Consider the following 13750-nt stretch of genomic DNA (forward strand, 5'->3'; position numbering starts at 1 on the left):
CTGCATGCTGTTTTTACAAACAGTTTTTACTCACCTTGGCCCTAAAAAGCTTACTTTCTCTTACATGGAGGGCATGACTGTAATAATAATAATAATAATAATAATAATAATAATAATAATAATGTTAATTTTATTTAATAATATTGCATCAGATTTATATAACATTTAACCCTTCGCTTCATAATTAATACATTATTCAGACACTCACATATTCACACTCTGGTGGTGGTAAACTATGTACTCTCAAAAAACAAAACAAAAAACGCAACACTTTTTTTGTTCCCATTTTTTTTTACGAGATGAACGCAAAGATCTAAAAACTTTTTCCACAAGCACAAAATCACCATTTCTCTCAAATATCGTTCACAAATCAGTCTAAATCTGTGATAGTGAGCACTTCTCCTTTGCCGCCATAATCCATCCCACCTCACAGGTGTCTCATATCAAGGTTTGATTAGACACCATGATTATTGCACGGGCATTGTGTGTGAAGTGTCTTTGTCCAACCAAGGACACAACGACACCTTTCAGGGTAATCGATATCGATGTGCAAAACATGTTAAAATCAGAACCAAAAATCAGCAAGACAAGGTAGAAATAGATCAATAATGTGAATGAGATGGTGGGAGAAGGACAGTCTGAACAGGTAAGCTTTAAGTGTAAGTAAGAAAGAAAGAGAGAAAGAAAGAAAGAAGTTGGTGAGCGCACTGAGAAATCCATAATTGGCTTATTATTGTACTGTGGAACCACTGAACAAAAAATGGTCATTGTTGGACAGAGCACTGCAGGCAAGGGTGCTGTGGCGGCCATTTTGCCGCAACTGAGTCGCTATCCGAGCAGCTTCTGTTAGGATTGACATATTTCATCAATCACTGACCCTTATAATCAAACAACAACTTCTTTATATCGGGTTGATCATACGGTGACACGAATCCCCCCCACCATGTCAACTCAGAAATGATTAATTTTCATCCATATTCTACAACTAATCATATTCAGAGCCACAGGTTAGCTTACTTTGGGTGAGAGTGCAGGTATACCCTGTCACCAATATATCAAAGGGCAAATATAGCCTGACCACAATTTGCACACACAGTCACACATATGGTTAATTTAAGAGTGACTGTAGCATGAGCCAAGGAAGAACCTAATTCATCATTTTCATTTGAGTCAGTCGCCGCTGTCACGTCGCTTTCCTGGTAAATTGACACATCAGAGGTCTCACAGTGGCGCGGCAGAGAGATTTATTTACCTTTCACTTTCAGGCGCTACTTAACGGCGCAGGATATTGTCGTGATGGGAGAGTAGTTTCACACAACTGTTGTGGCTCTTTCAGATAATCTGATGTAAGGTAATGTTATACCTGAATTATATACTCGGTGTTGCTGGTGTTCTCCATCCGTCGCAGCAAATTCACTGTCACAACCAAATTCAAAACACTGCTTACGCTCAGCTAACTTCAAAATAAAGCTTGCCAAATAAATACATTGACTGGCAATGCAAATAGCCTTAGTTGACTTTTACTTTGAAAGTGGCCCACATCGTTGCGGGATGGCTAGCTTGACTTCCCTTTTAGACGTTCGTAGTTTTGATGGACATTAAAGTTACGACCGACATCAACACGACGCTATCCCCAACTCATATTCAATCGCTAATTTAGGACGTCAAGAAATCGCTAATTAATTACTATTTCATTGTGTGATATGGCAGAAGTCTCCGACGTAAGTGGCTAGCGGCTAGCTGTTAGCATTACCAACGAGTGCCTGTGGCTGGTAGCTGTAAATACGTTTGACAGCTGCTACCTGGCTTACTTTTAATCTTTTTCAATATTCTGGACCAAGGCAACTTTGTAATTCACTCTCTATGTTTAGAGGAAATGAATGTGCCTCAAATTGCACTTTGAGGTCTTTTCATTATTTAAAAAAAATAAATAAATAGAACTTTGTCTTCATTTCTTTTATAAAACACTTTTGACCATTCAACTCAAACTGTCAAACATAGCTGTTTATATTTTAGGTACACAACTTTAAGCCTTTAGTACCTTATTATTTTACACATAGACCATGTAAAAAATAAGAATGTTTCTGCCTCATATTGCACTTAAAGTTGTGTTCCTAAATCCTAAATGGCTATATATATATATATATATTTTTTTTTAATTTTTTATTTATTTATTTATTTATTTATTTATTTTTTATTTAATGGGGGAAAACATTTTTACAAAATAAATGAAGACAAAGTACTTTATTTATTTATTTATTTATTTTGTTGATACGAATAACAATCCGATCCATGACTCAAATTCGTGACCCGATCCGAACCGTGAGTCACGCTGCGTTTGTCGATGTCAGGCAGTAAGTAGCACATTATAAGGTGAAAGTGAGTGTGAAGTGGCACTACGCAAAGTAAAACACCCTCATCCGTTAAAGCAAATAGTCTTCACGGTGCGGTTGTATTGGGAAGCCCCCAACGTGAACGTGAGGCACGCCGGGAAAACAGCATGGCGTGCTGTCAACTTTCTTTGGGCCAATACAGCGCCAGACTGCTTAAACACACATCGGACTGCTGACCTGCTGAGGAGGCCATTCAGTAAATGGCAAGAGCGTGGTCATCGCCTCCAGCGCGTCGCTACCTCCTCCCGCACCATAAATAACCCTATTTATATAAGGAACATCAAATGGCTGGTTAACAGCTCGCGAGCAAACCAACTGTCCCCCTCTTTCAGCGAGGCATTGCTCATCTGTTTTTACTTATTCCTCTCCCCTTTACGCCGCCGTTGCACTTTCATTCCCGGCTGGGGAAGTCATTGTGCACAGATGCTCTTTGTCATCATCTGCCTTCACACACCAACACACACACAGACAACTTGAGGGGTGAGCCAGCAACAGGTTTGACCTCTCGTCCTGAAATACTCAGCCCGAGAGCATCCCCCTCGTCCAATTCAGAAGGGAGCCTTATTCATGGTTGACAACTTTTTCATTCATTAAAAACAGCACTGTACTATTTTGGGCACAATGGCTTGCCACTTAGGCACTCATATGTACTTTGGACTTTTGACTTGCAAAAGCTTAGCGGTAGGCCTGTAAAAAGTACGATCAGTTACCGAAAAGTCCAAAATGATGCCAAATATGCAGCAAACAGTCGCAATGTAATGTGTACTACTATCATTGACTGGTTTGAATTGACTTGAGTAGATTTTAGTGGAATCTTTTCTCAATAAAAAAAAAAAATAATAATTTTTCTATATTACTGTTTTATAGGCAGTGCTGCCAAAAGTAACTAAACTACTTTACTGACTACTTGCTTTAAAAAGTAACTAAAGTTAGATTACATGTTACTTTAATAATTACATTTAGCAGATACAGACAATGTTTTTAAGTCGCTTTTAAGAACAAAGTTTGTTTTTATTTAAAACAAAAATGAATAAATACAGCAACCATTTGGACTTACCATAAGTATAATTATTTTATTTAAAAAAACTAAAACAAAACATTAACATAAGAATAACACATAGTTTTGCAATTTAATTGAAAGTGTGTTTTTAAGTCGCTTTTAAGAACAAAGTTTGTTTTTATTTAAAACAAAAATAAATAAATACAGCAACCATTTTGACTTACCATAATTATAATTATTTTATTTAAAAAAATAATAATAATAAATTTGGGGACTACTTGCATTTTTTTTAATAGTGTTATTGAAGCTATGTCGATAAGTAACTAAGCTACTTTACTGACTACTTGCTTTAAAAAGTAACTAAAGTTAGATTACATGTTACTGTTAATAATTACATTTAGCAGATATAGACAACCCTGCTTAACATAAGAATAACGCGCAGTTTTGCAATTTAATTGAAAGTGTGTTTTTAAGTCACCTTTAAGAACAAAGTTTGTTTTTATTTAAAACAAAAATAAATAAATACAGCAACCATTTTGGACTTACCATAATTATAATTATTTTATTTAAAAAAAAAAAAAATCTGGGTACTACTTGCATTTTTTTAATAGTGTTATAGAAGCTTTGTAGATAAGTAACTAAGCTACTTTACTGATTACTTGCTTTAAAAAGTAACTAAAGTTACATTACATGTTACTTTAATAATTACTTTTAGCAGATACAGACAACATCATAAGTCACCTTTAAAAACAAAGTTTGTTTTTATTTAAAAAAATAAAATAAAATACAGCAACCGCTTTGACTTACCATAATTATAATTATTTTATTAAAAAATAAAAAATTAATTTGGGGACTACTTGCACTTTTTTAATAGTGTTATTGACGCTTTTGACGAAAAAGTCCCTCTTTTGAAATTGCTTTACCGGGAGAACTCAAAAGTGCTGTGAAGCAACCATTAAACTATTCTTAGATGCTTGAGTTCTACTGTGAATGTAACTGATAAGTGTAAAATGTAAGAGTGGGATTTGTACCCAGACAGCTCATCAGCCAACTTTTTCCAGCTTTTCACCTTGATTGTCGGTTTGGGCCGAGAGAGAGATGGATAAAGTGCTACGTAAATGACCACAGCACAAATGGCTTCTCAAAGAGAGTGGTGATGAATTGAGACCAAACTCAACTTTCCATTTACAGATCAGTGCCCCAAAACACAGCAACCTGAGTGCTTCAATCCAAGCTCAACTTCCATTTCTCACTTCTCCACAAAAAAAAAAACCCTCTTCACCAACTTTTTGCCGCCCTCTGACTAGTTGAGGACTGCGAATTTCTGGAAAAGCCATCGAGCTCCTGCTGCATTCTTCGGCTCACCTCAGAGACCCGACGCACTAACGTCTTTACAAGACAACATGAAGCAAAGCAGCAAAGTCCGATGTGGAAATGCAACAAGTGGAATCCCATGCGGCCTTAGGCGACCAAAAATCCAATCACTCCAACTAAACGACAACACAATCGGTGAAAGTGACGTCCTTAATGCATTAACAAGATCAGAGACTTAAGAGTGCACAATTTACACATAAACACATTTCTCTCTCTCTCTGTTCTTGGTAGAAATGTATATGGCCAGAAAGAAAGAAAGAATTAAAAAAAAAAATAATAATAATAATAATAAAAAATAAATAAATAAATCGAAATAAATAAATAAAAGAGAAAAAAAAGAAACGTATATGGCACATAAAACCTGTATTGATGTTGTAAAGACTAATGACATGTTAAGCCCTACTTAAGTCTTTAAGAAAATTAACTCATTCACTGCCATTGACGACTATAGACGTCAAAAATTCATTTGAACTATTTCTATTAGTTTAACGTTTTTTCCCCCACTTTTGTTAACAAGAGTATGAAAACCTAGAATTTTTTAAATTGTTTTATTGTAGTGTTTAGTCCGCATAGGGCGCGGGGGTGGGTCCGCACCTAATGACATCATAGAGTGAGAACCCACTTGTTTTCTCAAGTTGGGAGGGGCTCGTGCTTGGAGAGCAGAATGACCTAGAACGTGGGTGATGTTTTCGGTGATGAATTAGCATTTTAACTCGTTCACTGCCATTGGCGGCTTTAGACGTCAAAAATTATTTTTTAACTATTTCTATTAGTTTAACATTTTTTTCCCACTTTTGTTAACAAGAACAGTATGAAGGTACGAGTATGAAAACCTAGAAAAAAATTTAGAACAGATTTTAAAATAATCGCCTGACGACCTCATTTTTAATAATCTTTTCTTTTTTTAAATAATCTTTTTTCAAAAAAGAAAAGATTATTAAAAATTAGGGCGTCAGGCGATTACAATTTTTTAATTGTTATTAATCGCATGACTTCAATAGTTAACTCATGATTAATCACAAATTCTATATCTGGTCTAAATGTACAATATTTTCCCCCTAGGTTTTCATACTCTTGTTAACAAAAGTGGGGGAAAATGTTAAACTAAAAGAAATTGTTAAAATTATTTTTTGACGTCTATAGCCGTCAATGGCAGTAAATGAGTTAACATGGCTAAAAGCTCCAAAAAGTTGATTTTTAACGTAACTGTTCCTTTAAAGATGATGAGATTTTTGCATTAAACTCCAACATATCTTTGAATTTCAAAACAACTGAGAACCTATGGAAGATTCGATTTATAGTTTTTTTTTTGGGTGAAAGTCAACTGCATTGTAATTGGTCCAGTCTTAAATCAATATGTTTGGTAACCTGACTGGAGAGGCCTTGTGTTGTTCAGAAATAATAAAAGTCATTTATTTGAATATCCTGAAAACAGTTACATAAGTGTAAGTTATTATTGTTTGTTTTTTTAATTGAGTTATTGTATTATCATTATTGTCATTAAGAGCTGAACTAATACATCTGTTCAAATCATGCCATTAAGGATGGAAAACATCCAGACATCCACAAGAATTGAGTTAAAAAAAAAAAAATTGCTGACAATATCTAGCAGACCCCTTTTTGTGTCATGACACTCCACTTCCCAAAAACACAACACTTGTGGCTCAACATTGAAGCCATTTTTGGCCCACATCATCTCCTGTTTTCCAGGTTGTAGGTTTCATCTTTCAGCATTCCTCAGTCCTTTCACAAAGCCAAATATGCGCAGCACTCTTCCAGCAACCAAATATAAACACAGAGTAGTGTCTGCAGAAATTTAATAACAGTGGGATTTCCACACTTCGGAAGCAAACTAAGTTTCCTAAGTGCCAATATGCAATTTACTGTACAAGCACAAAGTCAGCTTCTATGCAGTCCTGAAACATTTCATTATATTTCTGCCATCAATAGTTAAGTTGTGTGAGAAGTGCAAACCTATTGAAAAATGGCTTTTCTGTCCAATGTAGAAGGGGCGCATCCATCAACGCCACCTCGGCAAATAAACGTTTCCGCCCTCATCTCAGCATTAATGTTAAATGTGGTTAAAAGAGAGACAAAAATATTTCCTACTTACTGGACAGGAAGACATTTTTACAGGCAGACATAATATTACTCACAGTTTGAGTTTTTTAACCAACTTGATCGTAATCGAGAGCAGCTGGCCATCCCTTATTTAACATTTAGCAAATCCAGTTTTTCACTAATCAAGTCGTTTAACATTTTGCAGCACATTCACACATAACTTCCTTTCGCATTAATTTAAAAGAAAAACAATTGCATGTGCTGATGGTTGAATTTATTTCGGTCCGGCTGTGTGGTCCACATATCAGAAAAGCGTGGCTCTTGGGTTCATTCGAATACAACGAGAAATTCTTCATGAAACTTCTGCATTTTCTTTTGAATTCCAGTTTGGGGTGTGCCAAAAAATCGATTCTCATAAGAATAGCTATTCTTATTTAGTATGATTCAGAATCCATTTTAAATGCCCCAAAATCGATTTTATTCTTATTATTATTTTATTATTTAAAATGATACTGTCTTGCCTTTGTCTGTGTGTGCCTTTATTTGGAGCGCTGTTCCTGTTGTACCCGATTTGGCCACTTAGGGGCAGTGTGGGTCCACGCAGTGTAATACACTGTTAAGTTGTGTAGCCACATTAGAGAGTAGAAGGAAAAAGTCACAATCAAGTTATTCAAATAAAAGTTGTTTTTTTGCAGTGTGGAGCCGTTCTTTTGAGTGATAAAAGTGCCGCGACTAGCGCGCTAATTAGCATTAGCGAGTCGGACTGGAGTAGATCATTACCATTCCGTGCACATCTATAGATTGAAGCAAAATTGTCATTGTCAATCAAATCCTTTTGAATCAAAAATCGTTCTGAATTGAAAATCGATTCTGAATCGAATCGCACACCCAAAAATCGGAATCGAATCGTGAGACATTCAAAGATTCCCACTCCTAATTTTATGTATATGATAGTCATCACCTATTCTCGCTTGACTAAATCCTCTGATTTACTAAACTGACAATAACCTCTGTGTATTATGGGTAGTTAGATTACTTTTCTTCAAAAGTCAACAGCGCTGCCAATCGTCATGGTAACGTAAAGCCAAACTCATTTCATCCGCCAACATATCATTAATCATAAATAGGCACAGACCCAAATGTTAACACGCTTGATGATGTGGTTGGAGTCCAGAGTACTTACATATTCCCAATTTAAAAAAAAAAAAGAAAGAGTTTTTTATATTAGGGCCATTGAAAAGGGCAAAGTGTCTTGTGGTTGAGTTGTGGTACCTCTTGACCCACTGATTCAAGCAGCCCTAAAAGGTGCTACATGACCTCCTGCAAATGAGCTACTGCAATTTCGACTACCATGGCTACTGCTCTCAAGTAGCCTGCCAAGGCTTAAGAATAAAGAAAAAAAAAATCAGGATGATTCGATACTCTGAAAAATATAGATGAAATGTGCTGTTTCTGGCAGGCAGCCCGGGTCTGTTAACATAAGCGTGTTCTCCCCGATGGTTTGTCAAATTGCTTCAATACCCACAGGATGTCTGGAGAAAAACTAAATTGGTCTCACAAAGTGTGTGTGTGTGCGTGCGCGCGTGTGCGCACGTGTATGTATCTCTGCGTTTGACTATGTGCATTCGACGGTCCATAAATTCCAGTCACTCTTGATCATATACAGATTATCAATTTTCTTACATGAATACATCATAATTATACAACCCGAATGACAAAAGTAATTTCACACAATGTCAACCTTAATTTATGAGCAATAGTGAAACATAATTGGCGTTCTATGTACACTTGTGCATGAGAGTAGCGGTAGAGAGGTGGGATCTGCAAACATGCAGGCTAGCACAGCGCGACAGTGCTTTACACTTTTACGGCCTTCTTACCGCCAAGTTTAGGCTTGTTTTTCGCTTCCAATCATTATTTATTTGGTCATTTATTTATTTTGATTCATTTAAAAAATATATATTTTTATTTTTTATTTTTTTTTTTATTTTTTTTAATTGTATTTATTTTATTTATAATTTTTTTTAAATAATTTTTTTTTAATATATATATATTTTTTTTAATTGTATTTATTTTATTTATAATTTTTTTTAAATAATTTTTTTAATATATTTTTTATTTTTTTATTTCTATTTTATTTTATTTTATTTTATTTTTTCTGGAGAAATTATTTTATTATTATTATTATTATTATCTTAATTCATTTTATAAGGATCTAACATGTCGGGGTTCTCTTATACTCTGACACCCTCCCACAGTCTAAATGTACAGTATGCATGTAAGGTTATTTCAAGATTCAGGAGTGAAGCCGAAAGGCGTAAATGTAAGTGTGAATTCCCTCTCAGCCAAAGCGGCTGTTTACACGTGTCCTTCAGCTAAACCAAAACAAAACGGAGGTAATTGTTTTCTGAAATAAATAGACGAGGAATGCTGTTGGAAAAACGCCTCGAGTCACTGTCTTTAGAAAGCAGTTAAGACCATCGGGTCACACATTTTCACATAGACCATTTTTAATAGATCAGGCCCTCTTCCGCATTCAGCAAATAAGGCTCCACAGCTGTGTACTTGATCTTTCTGGCATCCAGTAAATAGTTGGACTGAGAATATGCGGTCTCCGTTTTTTTATTAATTTTTTTATTAGTACAGCGAGCATTCAAAATAAAAGAACCGGTGAAAGTTCCCATCTGAACTTTACAACATTTTATTTATTTATATTGGCGGGAGTTATGAAATAAATGACACGATTGACGACGGCGCGGAAGGACTTTGAACCCGTGTCACCAGTCGGCAGTGACATATTTTTAAGGAATATGTTTGTAGATAATGAGGATGATGAAAATTTCGACGGAATGGATGATGAATAATTGCAACGCATTTGTTTTTTTTATTTTTTTTTTAAAAGGTTTATAATAAGAATGAACTTAGTTGTGAAATGTTGGAATGAAATGGAATTATGTTCCTATCTGCTTCAGGAGCTGAGATATCAATTATTTAGTAGGCATTGACAATATTGTTGAATTTCCAGGAAAATTTCAGGTTTTCGGGGGTGACTTTCGAGTCACCCATAGGTTTTCAAAGCATGTTTTGGAACGTGCTTTAGGCCGTTAATGGGTTAAGGTGGCAGAAAGTATTAGTGGATATTGATGTTTTTTTTTTATTCATAGTTTTTTGTTGTTTTTTGACTACCTCTACTTTGGGGAACACTGTATATGAGTCACACTGATTTCTCTCTTTTTTTTTTTTTTTAAACAACCCTCATACTCATTTAAAGAAGCAAATGACGGAGCATTTTTGCAAATTAGAAATGGAAGTCAGTTTCTAATAAGAATGCCATGAAAGGATATTGCAAAACTGCAGTACAGTTATTGACATCCAGTGATTTAAAGTGATATTTCTTTCGATTCCAGTCAACCTCCGTGACCTGCTGTGGGTCCTACTGTTAAAACCCAACAAAACACAGAAAAGTTCTGTCAGTAAGATTTGAAAGTTTGCAGGGCTGCAGCCAAAACAGCTGGTCTCCATTTGAAACTTCTTGTCCCATAAGGTCCATAATTGGACTACAGTAAGTGGCGTGCACCAGGGAATGTCAGACTCAGTTACGTCTAATTTCACCTTGATGTATTCACTATCATGCCTTTTTTTTTTTTGGGTGGGGGGGGTTTACAGCTGAAAAACAGCAACTGCTGCTTGCTTCTGGTCAGCTAGATAACTGGATCAGCAAGGGGGAAAAAATAATAAAAATTTGCATTATGAAACATCTGATTCACATTTGTGATATTTAGAAGAGAAACTTCATGACATGCTCTCTAAAAACTCATTTCATTTTGCATTTCCTAAAATTAAAATTTGATACCGTGCCCATGAGTGTCTGTAAAAACATTTTCTCTCCGAGTTGGCTGTGAACACTCTCCAAACAAGATACTAACAAGTTTAATGGCGTGTCGCGTTTAAGAGAGCTGCAATGGTGGGAGCAAGAGATCAGGTGGCGGAATGCTCACTACAACATTTTTTTTATGAGGAAAACAGATGGTGTGTTTTCCTCACTAATCGGCCGCAGCTCACCTCCTTTAACGTCATCTTTGCTAATTCATTCATTCTATCTTCACATTTTGGGCGGGTAATCTCTTAATCTCCATAAAGATGCACTTAAAGAAACAAAAGGTCCGAATCCACAAAGAATGCACTGCGTCCGCTGACAACGCCATTAATTGCTCATTTTCACCTGCAAGTTTTCTCACTCTTAATGTCCTATTCGCAGGATGTGGCACCGATGATATTCCACCGCAAACACGCCCACAAAGTTTCACAGCTGAGTGCAGTTTGCACCCGATTGACCACATATGGCAACGTCTAAATGCTGGATTTGTGCCAAGAATGCCAAAGATGAAATTATCAAAAGGCAAGCTTAGACCGAGCAGGTGCGAACGGGACTGTCAAAAAACAATTTACAAACATAAGCGCTTTCCTCATTAACTCATTCAAACCCCAAAACATGTAAAAACGCTTTTTAATACTTTGTCCTTAACTCCTAAAAAACTTATTACTTTTTTTTTTTTCTTTTTTTTTTTTTACAAGAGCACACAGGCTTAAAGCAATGGTAGTTATTACAACAACAAAAAACGCCAGGAGGTGGCATCAGAGTATAAGAGATCAGCCAGGGCTGAGTTGCAAAAAACTCTTTTTGTCAGTGTTTTCAACAGGAATGTGAACTGATAAACGGAAACAGATATAAATATGCTTTTTTTCTGATGAAAGAATCACTCATTCATTCATTTATTCATTTAATGTCCATAAAATACAATATTTTGGTGTTATCATTTTGATATTTTCAGAGATTGATGTGGACATACGTCACATGGTTTATAGTTATGCTTGAAAATATACATACCCTTTGGGTACGTACACTTTTGAGCACAACTGTAAATATATAATTGCTAAACATCACTAAGTGACACAAATTGATGAATGAATGAATCGTCACCAAAATTCACAAGCACGTCTCTTCTCATGTCAACTCCAACCTCTGAAAATATCAAAAACAATTGCCACAGTATTTTATGTATTTATTTAGAATTTTTTTTCCCCACTTGCTGTCAAATGACGATGACATCACCTTGTGCTGATGAAATAGGTAACGACCAATCACGGCTCACCTGTTTTCTAAGTTTGGTCATCAAACTGAGCCACGATTGGTTGTTGCCTATTTCCTCAACACGGGCGATGATGTCATCTTCAGTCGACAGCAAGTGGGAAAATGTGTTTTTAAAGGTATTAATTGTTCATGAAAGATAATGTAAAGTTATCACAATCATTCTGAACAAAATGTTAACATTTTGCTGCTGAAAATGAAAGACTGAAAAAAAGACGTTTTGAGACGAGATTTAAATGTTTATGATTTCCGAGTGCAGGGCTTGCCACGGCACTGGATCCCGAATCGAAAATCCTCTTGAACCTTTTTTGTTTTTGGCTGTCCACCCGCACCCATCTGTCCCTCGTTTGTCGTGGTGTCCCCCAGGGCTCTGTCTTGGACCCCCTCCTCTTTAACATCTACATCCAAACTTTTGGCAATATTTTCCTTAAATTTAATTTACACTTCCACTGTTATGTGAATGACACCCAGATGTACATATTCACCAAACCCGCTGCTACTCTTCCTCCTTTTAGTTATCATTATTATAGACAAAATATGATCTTCTTACTGTTGAAAGTGGACAAGACTGGATGCAATGATTTCGGTCATGTTGTGAACTGAACTGAACTGAACTCTACTGCTCGGCGGAGGTCAGGCTTCCGTTCTTCGATGACCTTCCTCCTCCTTTGTCTGCATAACTGTCCAGTAGCTTCCTTCTCTCCATCTCTGGCCGCCGCATTCCTCCAATGATGGCCACACACTAGCAGCTGCACTGTAAACTTATCATGAGTAAAGAAAGGGGATCTGCTGTGCTCTCTTCCTGTCAGCACACATGTCAAGGTGAACTTGGGGGACTCCTTAAATAACCAACACCGTGACCCTGAGACCCCCCGGCCCCGTGTCAGCTGCATAGATTAGAGGAAGCCTCTTCCTCTTGTATTAAACGAGGCCATCACCGCTGTTTCATTTTTAGCTCCAGCCATTTTTGCAAGAAAGACAATATTCATTCATTCATTCGATGAACCTTTGCATTGTCAGGATATAAAAGTTGTATATCCTCGGTTTATTTTATTTTTTTATGACAATGCCAATCCTAATCCCCACTGCCATTAGCATCTAATAAATGAAATACAAAGACAGATATCTCAAGAATTCAGCTTGCAGAGCAAGTGAAAACATTTAACAATCAATTTACAACAACGTGTGTGCGGCAAAATCACAACAGCCACGTGTCAGCTCAAGTTTGATGCTTGCAGGGCTGCTGAAAGAGTTAATTGCCTTCAATTAAATTTTTTTTTTACTCCTTCTTAGTAAGGTGCAAGAACATGGAGGAGGAGCCTCTTCTTTAAAAAAAAAAAAAAAAAAAAAGAAATATAAAAGAATAAAAAGCCATTTTTGCTCTATTCTACGGAAGCGTATTGCATTCACTTGAAAAAAAAAGTCCTGTTTTTCTGACTAATTTTTTGGGGGGAGCGTTGTTTTTTTGAATATTTTTTTCCCTGTTTTTCTGAATAATTTTTTGCCTGTTTTTTTACGAATATTTTTTCCCCTGTTTTTCTGAATAATTTTTTTCCTGTTTTTTTACGAATATTTTTTTCCCTGTTTTTCTGAATAATTTTTTCTCCTGTTTTTCTGGAAAAAAAAATGTTCAGCCTTTTTGTAAAACTGAAAAAAATATTCAGAAAAACAGAAAGAAAAAAAATAATACTCAATAAAACAAAGCAACCCCAAAGAATTAGTCAGAAAAACAAGAGTTATTTTTTTCCCAAGCGAATGCAATACGCTTCCGTA

The sequence above is a fragment of the Vanacampus margaritifer genome, chromosome 12 (assembly GCF_051991255.1).
Source record: "Vanacampus margaritifer isolate UIUO_Vmar chromosome 12, RoL_Vmar_1.0, whole genome shotgun sequence".
Lineage (NCBI taxonomy): Eukaryota > Metazoa > Chordata > Actinopteri > Syngnathiformes > Syngnathidae > Vanacampus > Vanacampus margaritifer.